The 12015-nt window shown below is 41.2% G+C and overlaps 1 non-coding gene across 1 annotated transcript; it reads right to left on the bottom strand.

Moving 5' to 3' along the window:
• Positions 1-3914: 3914 nt before the first annotated feature.
• On the bottom strand, positions 3915-4021 carry LOC129677881 (U6 spliceosomal RNA). Its single transcript, XR_008720285.1, has one exon. It is a non-coding gene; the product is annotated as a U6 spliceosomal RNA (small nuclear RNA).
• Between the last annotated feature and the right edge of the window lie 7994 nt (positions 4022-12015).

The following is a 12015-nucleotide window of genomic DNA, read 5'->3' as shown; positions in this document are numbered from 1 at the left end:
AATAACTTACGGCAGGACATAAAACATATATTTGGTCATATTATTTAAATAATTCCTGATTGATAGAGCATTTTGGAAAAATTACCATTGCTTCATCCTGCCTGGTCACCTTCCCTGTGTTCATTCCTTATTACCATCTCTTTTTCCTTTCATTTTCTTTGCCGAAGTGATGATATTTTTCCTGACTGTAACCATTTCTCTCATATAATCTCGTGGTATGTTTTGCAGATGTCTTCTGCTTGACCCATCTTACTGCTTAGTCTCAGCTGTGTAGGGTGCTGAGGTGGGCTCCCATCCATGGTTAGCACACTACCTGGACAGTATCGGCACTAGACTGGACCAGATGTCCTAACTGCTCTGGGACCTTGAGGTGTTAAAAACCATCCATGTTTATCAGGTGCCTTCCTGAGGGGTCTCTCCTGTGAGGCGAGGCTACGAGCCTGTGAGTCAGGCTATGGTCAGGGAAACTTAGAAGCTCTGACTGCCTAGCAATCAGGCTGCTTTTGTGGTTTTGATTCCTAGCAATCAGGTGGTTCCATTTTTATATATTCAAGTTTTGCAGAATAAAGACAGACTAATGATTATCCAAGTGGTACAAAGCATTTGTTTGAGTTTGTATTACATGTCCAGGGTTACAAGTTCAGTCACAATTAGAAAATACAAACAGAACAGATTTTATCATCATTATTATTAGCTCTATAACTCCAATTTAAAGAATCTATAGAATGTCTTATCCAAAGCAGACACATTCACTATATGATAGCCTGCTTTTAGGATGGCAGTGTTTGTAGTTTGAGAGCAGTCTAGACAAACAGAAAATATATGAACCATCTTTTTATGAATAGCAAATATGAATACCTAACTTCTTTTACTTATCTTTAATAGTTTATGCTATAAAGTAGGAAAAGTTTGTTTTATCCAATATATCTCATTTACTGAATTTTGTTTTTCCAGGGGTGTACTCTGTATGATCCCTTTTGTTTAAACTACATTTTCAGAGAGTTCTTAGCCTCTAATAAAAAAAGACTGTGAGCTGGGCATGGTGGTACACGCCTTTAATCCCAGAGCTCAAGGAGGCAGAGGCAGGCAAATCTCTGTGAGTGTGAGGACAGCATGGTCTACAAGGCTAGTCCAGGACAGCTAAAGATACACAGAGAAACCCTGTCTCAAAAAAACTGAGAGAGAGCACGTGAGAGAGACAGACAGACAGAGACACACATAGAGAAGGGATTGAATCTGTAGCCTATTCTCCTGGCCATTACCTGTGCCAATTATGCTATTTGAGTTTTCTTGGGGGAAGATACCCCCAAAAGATTCTTGGAGTAATGACCTCATCTAGCTATGTGCTTATCTGGGCTTACTGATCTCCATGGCATAAGAAAGACTTCCAAATAATGACCAGATAAAGTTAATTTTAGGATTTTCCTAAAAACAGTCAGATATAATTTTTCTCAGGAAAAGACATATTTGAATCATAATGAATAAAATCCCCAATAATGCAACATGCAGAGACCAAAACCCAAAGGATACAGATAGAAGGACAGTGATTATAGCAATCTGCCCATCTTTGCTGGAACTGTGTCCAGCAGCTGTGCTGGCTTCATGACTCTGGCCATTTCCACATGGCTGTGCCACGTGTGCTCACAGTGTGCCATGCTTTTCATGTTTAAATAAATATCTGTGTGCTAACGAAATTTTAAAAGGGCATGCCTCTTTCTGTTGCTGTGATAAGATATGCCAGCATACAGACACTTTGGTGGGAAAGGGTTTGCTATAGTTTACAGTTCCAGAGGGATAGAGTCCAGGGTAGGAGGGAAAACATTGTGACGGGAGGCATGGTGGAGGAGCAGGAAACTGGCTGATCACATTCATCTACTTACAGGAAGCAGAGAATGAACTGCATATCTCACAGCTCATCCTGAGTGACATTCTTCCTTCAGCAAGGCCTCACCTCTTAAAGGTTCCAAACCTCCCTGAGCACATGAACCCATGGAGGATATTTCATGTCCAAACCACGACAGACTGATCTTATAAAAGGATTAGACAGAGGAAAACAGTAACTAGTGGATTAGTGAGTGTATACTTCCCATGTCACTGAACCACACCAGAGACAGATTTTCCAAAATATCACAAATTACACAAACTGTTAATATGAATTTAAAGCCTCAGATGATAAATAAGCATTTATTTTCATAGTGTGAACTAGAAATGTCAACTCTGTGCTGTTGCCTTTAAACAGGGTACAAAGGATATTTTTTCTTTAATATGGTTAGTAGCTGGAATCTTTTCTGCCACAAAATAGCAGATGATAAAATATAACTGCAAAATCAGTCTATGAAAATATGCAAATAAAAATACTTAAATTTTAACAGTCAAATATGTATATATTTAAAGGAACTAACTACTATTTGCTCCTAAACACACACACACACACACACACACACACACACACACACTTTCCTTCTCTCTCTCTCTGCATATGTGTTTGTGTTTTACTGATAGGCTATCAGAAATCAAGTGAGAATAAAATGTCTTTTCACTGGATAAGGAGCCATAGGATAAGCTGGGTCACATGAGGATGTGTTTGGTTCCTTATGTATTTGATATCTATTACCAACATGAATCTGAGTTCTTGAAATGGCCTAAAATCTTACTGTCTCCCCTTTCCATCTTGCTTAAGCACCTACCAAATTGCTTGTGGATTTCTCTGTGTTTTTGAGAAGAAAATCAAGCAGGCTATTTCTTAGAGTCAGGATGCTGTGCCATGAGCACACTGTGAGATATGACTATGCGGGAATGGAGCTTTCAAACCTCTTCCAGCAGCCTAGATGTATAGTGATGCAAAGGCAAAGGAACTCCCTACTCAGTTACCTTATGACCTTTCAACCAAGGAGGCAGCTTATCCTCTTTTTGGCTCTCTGTAGCTTCTAGAGAAATCATGATTTAACAAGATTATCTTTTCTAGTAGAGATGAATTTCAAAAATTAAGTAGGATGCCACATGCTTCAAATGGCATCCCAAAGGAGAAACATTATTTAATGTAGACACATGACCATTTTAAAAGAAGGGTTTCACTTGGCAAAAGATAGAATTTGAAGACACTGGAGATGATGTTTGCCTCAGTTCTTGAGGGCATGACAAGAAAGTTTCACATCCTCTATAGGAGAACCACTATCTTAAGTAGGAGCACACTCTTGGGTCTCTGGATTCTGGTGTCTAGCAGTTTTGTTAAACAACTGCTCTTATCTGTTGTGGATTATCAGTAGATTGAGCAAAGCAGTGTCCTGTACAACATGTGAGCTTGTGGGCTCAAGACAATCCTTTAGAATGAAGAATGAAGTTTCTCAAAGAGGAAAATGTCTGCATCAAGAAGAGGAGTATTTGTAGGTTTTCAAGACTGCCCATCGTTTTAAACGCTCAGACTTGACAGTTCTGTTGTTCATGAAGCAGGTCCTTAAAATACCCCTTCTGTAAGTGCATGAATGTGTTATGTTTTTCTTTTTTTTATTAATTACACTTTATTCACTTTGTATCCCCCCATAAGCCTCTCCCTTTTCCCCTCCCATTCCGACCCTCCCTCCCCCTTCTTCACGAATGCCCCTCCCCAAGTCCACTGATAGGGGAGATCCTCCTCTCTTTCCTTCTGATCTTAGTCTATCAGATCTCATCAGTAGTGGCTGCATTGTCATCTTCTGTGGCCTGGTAAGGCTGCTCTCCCCTCAGGGGGAGGTGATCAAAGAGCAGGCCAATCAGATTATGTCAGAGGCAGTCCCTCTTCCCATTACTATGTAACTCACTTGGACACTAAACTGCCATGGGCTACATCTGTGCAGGGGTTCTAGGTTATCTCCATGCTTGGTACTTGGTTGGAGTATGAGTCTCTGGGAAGATCCCTGTGTTCAAATTTTCTGGTTAAAAATATGGAACGCTTCACGAATTTGCATGTCATCCTTGTGCAGGGGCCATGCCAATCTTCTCTGCATCATTCCAATTTTAGTATATGTGCTGCCGAAGCGAGCACGAATGTGTTATGTTTAAATATGTGTGAGCAGACCTATCTATGTATATGTATATCTTATCTACCTACTTGTCATATATCTATCGATTCTGTCATCATACATCCATATATATATTATCCTGATTATTTCCTTATTTTGTTTTCTCTCTCTCTCTCTTGCTTTCTTCTTGTCAATGTAACACAAGCTAGGAAGAGGGAACCTCAGTTGAGAAAATGATGCCAATAGATTGACCTTTGGGCAAGCGTATGAGGCAGTTTCTTAGTTGGTGATTGATGTGGAACAACCCAGGTAATTGTGGGTGGTGCCATGCTTGGGCAGGTGGTCATGCGCTGTATAAGAAAGCAGGATGAACAAGCCATGCCGAGCAAGCCGTAAACAGTGATATGGACGATTTGATATCACTCATATGGTGCTTTACTTCTTGAGGCTTTCAATTCCAGTGTTAACTCAGCAGTGTAACGCTCATACTTCTAAGCTTCTTGGCTTAGCCTTTTGGTCTCATGGGCTGCACAATGGACTGAAGCAGTGGTTCTCAACCTGTGGGTCATGATCCATTTGGGAGTCGAACTACCCTTTCACAGGAATCGCATATCAGATATTCTGTATGTCAGATATTTGAATTAAGATCCATAACAGCAGCAAATTACAGTTATGAAGTAAATCCTACAAAATAATTTTGTGATTGGGAGTCACCACAACACAAGAAAATGTATTAAAGGGTTACAAAACCACTTTTTATTAGGAAGGTTGAAAACCACTGGAATTAAGGTTTTGGACATGGACCAAAGTTCCAGGACAGTAAGGTCACTATCATCTACCTACCTATCAAATATTCATATTTCTATCTATCTATCTATCTATCTATCTATCTATCTATCTATCTATCTATCCATCCATCTATCTATGTATCATCTATCTATCTACCTACCTACCTACCTACCTAATCTGTCTATCATCTATCCATAATTATCATATAGCCATCTCTGTATTATCAGTGTATTTACAATCTGTTAGTGTTCTGTTTGGGTAGTTGTGTCACAATTTTGGATGTTGCTAATTAATCTAACAGCCTTAGTTTCTGTGCAAATTCCTTTGTGTTTACTGTAAAATAGTACGACCACTATATTTTGCACACTAGAGAATTTCATGTGACATTCTGCAGAATCACAAAACCATTGCTCATTAGTGGTAAAAGATGCTCCTCTTGTTTGCTCATGCCATCTCCTCTGAGCTCCAGCAAGCCTAAGCATTTCAGAACATTGAAGTTTCACATCCAGAGTGCTGCCATGGTGATCATGGGAGACTGCCCACGGCCTCAGTCTGAGATGCATGCTGAGTCTTTTGTTTGTTGTCCAGGACCTAGATATATGTGTTATACTCCCTCTTAATCATCATTTGTTTCCTACAGTGTCATTGCTTATACTAGTTGCAACTGTCCATGTTGAATTACTACAATGCAACACTCTATTATTAAGTTTTGGAGAGAAAGGTTTATCTGGCTCACAGTTTGGAGGTTCAAACCATGGTCAGATGCCCACCCCCACCCCAGTTTGGACTTCTGTTAAGGGCAGTATATCAGGGCAGGTGTGCAAGCCATCGAGAGTGCTTACATCACAAGCCAAGAGAGACTGACAATCTCCTCTGAGGGGATCTATGTTGTAATATCAGGGTCTCTTACTAGCCCCTACCTCCACTGTGCCTCCCAATATCTTCATTTTGGGCGCCTAGCCTTCAGTGCATGGATATTAGGTGACATTGTTCATATAGGAACCATAGGCCTCTTTGCAAGAAGACTTATAGGAAAAAACATGTGCTTATATTAGTAAGTGAGCATTTGACAACAGTAATAGTAGAGCCAGGCATGGTGGTGCATGCATTTAATCCCAGCACCCAGGGAGGCAGAGGCAGGCATATCTCTGTGAGTTTGAGGCCAGCCTATTTATAAAGTGAATCCAGGACAGCCACACAAAGAAACCCTGTATCAAAACAAAACAAACAAACAAATAAAACCCCCAAAGTAGAAAAAAGGTAGAGGTGTGTGTGTGTGTGTGTGTGTGTAAGTACATGTGTGAGTCTAAGTGTGGGTATGTGCATGTGTGATTTTACACGTGTGTGTGCATCCACAAGTGTGTGAGTCTACAGTGACAAGCTTGTGTGTACATATGTATGGATATGTCAATGTGTGGGTACATGTGCTTTTGTATGAAAATAATAACACAAAATAATAATACAAAAAAACATCAATAAGATAATGAGATGGGAGAAAAGTTGACTACAGGCAAAGTTGATATGCTTGTGGAAATTTTAAAAATGGCCAACTGATGGGCAGAGTGAATGGAATTTTATGTAAGAAGTGGGAGATAGTAAGAGCTGGAGGGGACGGGAACTCCACAAGGAGAGCAACAGAACAAGAAAATTTGAACACAGGGAACTTCCCAGAGACTCATACTCCAACCAAGGACTATTTGTGGAGATGACCTGGAACCCCTGCACAGATGTAGCCCATGGCAGTTCAGTGTCCAAGTGGGTTACATAGTAATGGGAAGAGGGACTGCCTCTGACATAATCTGACTGGCCTGCTCGTTGATCACTTCCCCCTGAGGGGGGAGCAGCCTTACCAGGCCAAGGAAGAGGACAATACAGCCACTTTTGATGAGAACTGATAGACTAAGATCAGAAGGAAGGGGAGAACCTCCCCTATCAGTGGACTTGGGGAGTGGCATGCATGCAGAAAGGGGAGGGAGGGTGGGGTCGGGAGGGGAGGAGGGAGGGGCTTATGGGGGCATACAAAATGAATGAAGTGTAATTAATAAAAAATTTTAAAAAATGGAAATGGTTTCACTGGGCCTTTAATGGGACCATGGTTCGAAATTTTGGACAGAGAGATATGACATCAAAGAGAGATGTTATAACATCAGGAGGAAGTGTTAGGTGAAGATGGGAGAGAATCTTTTTGTGCTGAGAGGGATGAGGGACCATTTAATCTCTCAAGAGAAAATCTAGTGAGAAGTCTAGTGGGAGTCTAGTGAGAAGTCACTGAGGCACTGATGGGAGGTGGAGTGGGGGCTCTGTGGTTAGGGACAGGAAAAGGGCTTCATCCCTGTGGGGATAAGAGATGTTGAAGTGGTCCATTGGTGTTACAAGGTTGAATAGTTGACATGGGGATTAAGGATGAAGAATAATGAAGTGGGTCAGACCACAGATGGACAGTGGGTAGGAGGCGGATGCTGTAAAATTAGTTTACCCTTCCCGGGAAGGTGGACCATAAGGACATACAAATAGATGAAGCTCTAGGAAGCAGGAAGCCCTGACTATGTGGAGATGTAGGCATTGGAATAAAGGAATGGGTCAGAGGAGAGGAAAGGATGAAAGGAAGACTGTGTCTGGATTTATAACTGCAGGGACCTGACACAGGCTGACTGTCAGCATGGTTTTCTGAACAGGCAAATAAGAGGGCAATGGTGCTCTGCTTTGAAGTGCAATGAAATTATGAGAACAAACCTGCTGGTCCAAAATTTCCCCACCAGTCAGGGCAAACAAACTTCCCCTTTTGTTTTGCAATGTGTTAAGTAAATACACACATAGAAGCAATGCCTGGTGGTGCAGGCATACATGTCCAGTCCAGCTATCTGGGAGACAGAGCAGGATGGCCACAAGTTCAATACATGCCTGAGCAACTTAGCAAAATTTTTCTCAAAAAAATTAGAAAGCGGGTAGGAGATATGGTTTAGTGGAAAAGCACTTGTCCAACATGCTTGAAGCCCAGGGATTTAATCCCCAATATTCCAGAGCAACATAAACATGGCCACTACAGAAAAGCCCAATCATATATGAACTATATGTTTTCATCCAAAAGACATATCTGAAGAGCATACCAAAGTGCTGGTACCAGTCAGCTTTCCATTGCTGTGACAAAACACCTGAGGCAAGCAACTTAAAGGTGGGAAGGTTCATTTTGGCTCACTGTTCAGTTCTGGCCTGTGGCTATGGACCTATGTCTAGGCAGAGATTCATAATGCCTTGCTCCCATTGAGGTGGCAGGAAACAAAGAGGCCAAGGTAGAGTCTGGGGCCAAGGTACATACCTATTACCATCATTCCATGGACCTGCTTCCTAAAACTAGGGTTCATTTCCAACTTTCTGCCACCTCCCACTAAAGCTACCGTCTTAAGAATCCATGAGGAGTTTGAAGCCCCCAGGATTTAATTATTTCACAAAAACTCATCAGCTGGCGTCTTAGTTAGAGTTTCATGTCTGTGAAGAGATACCACGACCATGGCAACTTCATGAAGGAAAACATTTAATAGGGGCTGGTTATAGTTTCAGAGGTTTAGTCCATCATCATGGCGGAAGCATGGCAGCGTGCCGCAGACATGGTGCTGGAGGAGCAGACAGTTCTACATTTTGATCTGAAGGTAGAAAAGGAGACTGTGAGCCCAACTAGGTGTAGCTTGTACATAGGAGAACTCAAAGCCCTTCCCCACACTTTCTCCAACTACTATTGCACGGCTACTCCAACAAGGCCATGCCTCCTAATGGTGCCACTCCCTATGGGCCAAGCATTCACACATAGTCGATGGGGCCATACCTATTCAAACCACCACAGCAAATGGCACACGACCCTTCAAGGAACATTCTAGGTTCAAACCACAGCTACTGCTGCCAGTGGACAGGGCATGTGTTCTTCCAAAAGTTGCTGCTGACTTTAGGTTATGGCTTGCTGAACCATAGTTGGTGCAGTATGAATGTCATTTGTATGAATGTGAGTATCCACTGGGGTGCATTTGTAGCAGGCACAAGAAAGAGAAATATCCCTTTATATCACAATGACTTCATTTCTGACCTATAGGACTTTGACTCTGACCTATAAGAAGCGACCCACATGGCCAAACACTATTCACACAGACCAGAGGGGCTGATAAGCCTGGCTGTAACTAGGAGCCATGGAAACCTGGGATCTCCACTCTGCAGATCTGGGATCTGTAGATCTCTGAAGATCTGGGAAGGTAGCTGAAATGGTTGGGATATTAATTTCTAATGGTCTCACACAGAGGATGACTTTATTTCCAAAGATTACCATACAAATTTGAGGATACTCTCTCCCTTATGAAGTTTTAACCTTCTGTTTGAAAAGTCACACTAGTAGTGATGATTCTGTATTGTGAACCCTGTGGATAGTTCAAATGTTGATTGATACAGTACTTTTTAAAAACACTCCCCAGCTCTGCAGTCCTAAGCAAAACAGTCATTTGATTGAAATACACAATTATGAGGTCAAATGAGTACTGGCACTTTTAAATTGAAAAGTTTAAAATAATGGTTTCTAATGCTGTTTTCTTGACATCAGATTTTAAAATGCTTAAAAGTCTTCAAAATATTTCTCTGGTTCTTCTTCACAGTTTTCATCTCCCCAAAAAACCTGATAATACCCTCTTAACACAGTAGTAAAACATGATAGAAAAATAAGAGGCTTTGAAGTAACCATTTATTCTGAGCTTTGAGAATGAGCCAATAAAATAGGAAAAAGAGGTCTAGAACTTTCTAACATTCTTACAGCAAAGACTATGGCATTCTCACTCGGGGTTAATGGTGTGGCCTTGGGTTACTAATTCCTGCCAGATTGGCCTGTAAGATTTTCAATTGTCTATAAATAATGGGTAAAGGATGACACACTAGAATTGTTTGAGTCACCTCCAGTGATCAATCTTCTAAAGGTTTATATAGATGAGTAGTCATATTTTTCGAAGTCAAAGAAAGATTTAATCACTTATGTGTATAGGAAAAAAAAAACATCAAAAGTAAGTCAGAGTTAAGCGTGAGATGGAGAACTGGACTTAAGTTTGAAAATGAGCTGTCCTTATCAATAAATAAAAATGACATCACACGACAGTGTGGTGGCCTACAGAATGTCGTGCTTGTTGCTTTATACAAGTTCATGGTGTTGTCAGGAGCACATGCTGTGAGTGCAAGTTTGCGTGGGTGTGTGTTCCTGTGCCTGGGTGTGTGCCTGTGCGACTGTGCCCAGTGCCACCGTGCGTCTTATGCGGAGTTCAAAGGACAACTGCATTCTTCTTTCTCTTTTTCTTCTTCTCCTTCATGTTCTCCTCCTCCTTTTCTTTCTTCTAGCAAGCCAGACATCTATTCGGAAAATGTGTATCTTTTTGTAACTATCTCCACAAATGAAGATTTCTTTTGTTTTGTATTGTTCTCATACCATACAACTTCACTACCAGCACACAGTAGGGATTTTAAAAAATCATTCTGTCTCTTGGTTTATATTGCTTCACTTCATGTGTTAGTCTAGTTTCACATCTCTCTCTCCTATTCTCTGCAGGCGCTGGGATTTCAGCGCCTACAGATGCTGCCAACTGTATTCAGTTTTTATGTGGATTCTAGGGACTAAACTCAGATTGTTGTGTTTGCATGCCAGATACTTTAAAACCTTTTTTGTGAATATAATTTGGTTATGACATTTCTACCTCCATTTTCTGCCATGTAAACCCCCATTACATTCCTCCCTACTCTCTTTCAAATTCATGACCTCTTTAAAATGAATATGCAAATACATATTCTTTCCTAAATGTAACCTGTTCTGTCCATGTAAAGCTAGCTCTATGTATGTTTTCAGTGCTGACCATTTGGCACTGAACAACCAATTCCTGTGCTCTTCCCTAAAGAGGCCTCCTCTCCTATTTCCATCTTTCCTCAGTTGCTGTAGTTCTCAGTGCAGGGTTGAGAACTCATGGTCTTTTTTTTTTTCTGTTCACTTTGGCATGTTGTTTGGTGTCATCCTTGTTCAGCTCATGTTTGGAAACCGTGTTGGTGAGTTTTGGTGAATATAGCTTCTGATATTACTAGGAGGATCAATCTTCTAGAAAACTCCACAATCCTCTGGCTCTTTCTACTCCCGCCTCAGCAATGCTCTCTGAGCCTTAGGTAGAGAAGTATTTTGGGACTTTTGGAGGTGGGATCCATAACTCTGCATTTTGATTGTGTGTGGTTTTCTATAAGAGCCTCCATCTGTTGGGAAAAAAAAAAAGCTTCCCTTAATGAGGGGATGAAGACTATACTTACATGTGGCTATAAAGTGATAATGTTTGTTTAGTAATTTAGAGGTTGTAGATTTCTCCAATAAGCATAATTTTCCTAGCAGTGATATGCTAGCTGGATTTCCAGTACCTACCCTGCTGTCCCTCTTATTGGGAAAGTCCAATTAGAGAGCTATTGGTTACCAGCCAAAGTATGTGTGCCACCGCTCCACTGTTGGGGTTTTGTGCCATGCTGGTCACTGAGGTGGGTGTGGGTGGGCTCTCTCTCACGGAGAGACTCACATTGAGCTAGTCATTGGTTGGCCATTCCCTCACTTCTTGCTCCTTCTTAATTTCTGTACCTCTTATAGGCAGGGAAAATTGTGGGTCCATGGTTTTGTGGCTGTGTTGGTATACCCACCCTCCAGTGGAAGGAAGTCTTGCCTGGCTACAGGAGGTGACTGTTTTGTGTTCCATTTCCCCTGTTGCTAGGAGTCTTCGCTAGGGTCACCCTCATAGATTCCTGTGAATTTCCATCGTCCCAGATTTTGAGCTTCTTTTAGAGTTACTCCCCATACGGATTCCAGTTCTCTCTTTCCCTTCTCTTCTACCATCTTTCCTAAACTTGATCTTCCCAGTTCTTGTTCCCGCTCCCTCTTGTACCCAGTCCCCGTCCCATCCACCCGTATGTTTACTTTATTTCCCTTTCTCAGTGGGATTCAAGCATTGTTTCTTGGGTCCTACTTGTTACTTACTTTCTTTGGGTCTGTGGATTATAGCATGTTACTCTGTACTTTATGACTAATAGTTATATTTTAGTATTTATATTTAAGTACATATAATTTGTGTCATTCTGGGTCTGGGTTACCTCATTCAGGATGATCTTTTCTAGTTCCATCCATTTGCCTACAAATTTCACGATGTCATTGTTTTTAATAGTTGAGTAACATTCCATTGTGTACCCTATT

The sequence above is a fragment of the Psammomys obesus genome, unplaced genomic scaffold, assembly GCF_907164565.1.
Source record: "Psammomys obesus unplaced genomic scaffold, mPsaObe1.curated_primary_1811, whole genome shotgun sequence".
NCBI lineage: Eukaryota > Metazoa > Chordata > Mammalia > Rodentia > Muridae > Psammomys > Psammomys obesus.
This window is presented reverse-complemented; position numbering and strand designations above follow the sequence as displayed.